The sequence below is a fragment of the Saccostrea echinata genome, unplaced genomic scaffold, assembly GCF_033153115.1.
Source record: "Saccostrea echinata isolate AGI-Se365-2 ecotype Australia unplaced genomic scaffold, CSIRO_AGI_Sech_v1 ptg000029l, whole genome shotgun sequence".
In the NCBI taxonomy this organism is placed as follows: domain Eukaryota; kingdom Metazoa; phylum Mollusca; class Bivalvia; order Ostreida; family Ostreidae; genus Saccostrea; species Saccostrea echinata.
In genome coordinates this window covers 39,459,457-39,461,674 of record NW_026889778.1, presented here as the reverse complement: position 1 = coordinate 39,461,674, position 2,218 = coordinate 39,459,457, and the positions used below count along the sequence as shown (strand labels likewise).

Genomic DNA, 2,218 nt, shown 5'->3' with positions numbered 1-2,218 from the left:
CTAAATGCTGCTTCCTTCATACAACCTAAGAACTCAGTCAGTCTACCTTTCAGCATGTCACATCTTTGCCCTTCCCAGCATACTGAGCATAACTATGGTAAATGATGACCTGTTGGCTTATTTCTGGTCTTCCATAGCAAAACATGGACTTTGCCATTAATCCCCATGCGTTAGTCATGTGAGCTAATCCAAGTGCTTCGAAAGCTAATTTCCGGTTATCCGTAATCCTCTAGATTTTACTTTGGAATGATATGTGAATGGATTCATTCCTGTGTGTTAGTTCAGTGAGCTAATCCCTGCTTTGAAATCACGCTATCTGAATCTTCTAAATTTTACATTTGTATCGGTTTAATAAAACAGTTAAAGGCTTTGCCTCGGGAAATAGTCCTGGCCTTGGGGAACTGGAATCTTGCTAACTCCCTCAATGATATACTTTAACTGTGTAATAACCTGTGTTGCCTACATCACAATGACTTTTGTCAAAAACGTATCAATCCGCTTCACGTTACCTTTAAAATTTGCTCAATTTGAAAGCCTTTTTGAAAAATAATTTGAATTAATTTCAATACTTCATAATGGAAAATAAATTATAAGGAATGAATTTAATAGCTACCCAAGTTATACTGGTATAACCTGGGTTGGCGCAGTTTATGTTTTTTATAAAGCGTAAACTGCCCCAACCCAGGTAACACAGTATAACTTGGGTAGCTATTAAATTCATTCGTTATATAAAGTTTGAAAAAAAGACCTCTCTCTGTATTGTTTGCACAATATGATATATAAGGAACTCATTTCAGATTATATTTTAAATGTTGCAATGAATATATGTGTACTACTAAATAGTTTCCTTTCAATCCTTTTCAATAGTGCAGATGAATTTACTAAAATTGGTATTTATATGAGTATTTTATTTATACCTGAATCTACTCTTGAGAACTCCAAATGCCCTTTCTACCGTGTTTCTTGTAGTACAATGGGCATTGTTGTACCCCTGCTCCTGAGGACTCCTTGGGTTTACAAATGGGGTCAAGAGCCATTTCCTGAGTGGATAGCCTGAATCCCCCAAGAGCCAACCATTAACTCTTCTCATTATGTTTGGCTCTTGGGATTCTGTAGAATAAAGGAGTCGTGTGTTGCTCCTGGCCACCTCACCACTATGTTTGAAAAGCTGTGAAAGATATATAATTTGCTATAAAACTTTGTGCATTGTTTTGATTCTAATTCAAGTTTGCAAAGATGATGCAGTAAATATATACTTGCAGTACGGTTACTTGTTATTTTTAAGAATATTTACCGAAGGTTGGCATCTACAACACCCTGGACATTAATGGCTGGAAACCCTTTCCTACAGATAAAGTTTGGCTCCTCATCTCCTGTCATCCCTTGGATGGGTATCAGTGTTCCATCAATTGCCCCAACAACATTTGGAAAACTTGCCAATTGATAGAAATCCTCTTTCACCTTTGCAAGGTCTTCATTTGTCTCAGGAAACTTTACATTGTCTAGGGACTCGCACAAAGCAGAGCAAACAGAGGTGACAATCCTGGAAGCAGATGATATTGAAATTCCATGAAGATCCCCAACCTCAGACAAGTATTCTCCTTTGGCTTAAAAGCGTAGGGTTGTTAACACCTGAAATATGAAGCATTGTTTAATTTTAAATTTAGTTAGGAAATTAAATATAACATTCCAGGTTTGAACAATTTGGGGTTTGCAGTTACATTGGATTTGTACTGGCAGGGGCCTACCTATGTCTACCCATGTCCCCCCACCTATTTTCCTTTCCTCTCCAATTCTTTCTATCTCTACTTTTTTCACTCACCATGACTGAAATTATAACTCAGATGAGCTTTTCGGACTACATTTTTCCAGTGTCCACCCATCCTGCTGTAAAATTTTTATATTTTTAACCTCTGCTCCAGAACCTCTGGGGCAGTTTCCAACAAACTTAATTTCCACAAATTAAGCTTATGAAAAGCATCCTTGGGTGAAAGGAATTCAACAAGTACAGATTAAGCTATAAGATATTTATTTGAAAATATTCTTGAAATAGGAGGGACACATCATTCATATGTAAACAATCCAAAGTTGTGAGAGTTAATTTAATTTTTGAAAAAATGTAATTACAATTAATGGCTCCTGGTGTGAGATTAGGGCAATTAAAACATTTTATCTAATACACTGTACTTGTTAATCATAATAATATTAAAGTGTCCTT

The 2,218-nt window shown here is 36.2% G+C and overlaps 1 pseudogene; it reads right to left on the bottom strand.

The window, feature by feature from the left end:
• Nucleotides 1-907: 907 nt before the first annotated feature.
• LOC133194272 (putative nuclease HARBI1) lies at nt 908-1,883 on the bottom strand (annotated as a pseudogene).
• Between the last annotated feature and the right edge of the window lie 335 nt (nt 1,884-2,218).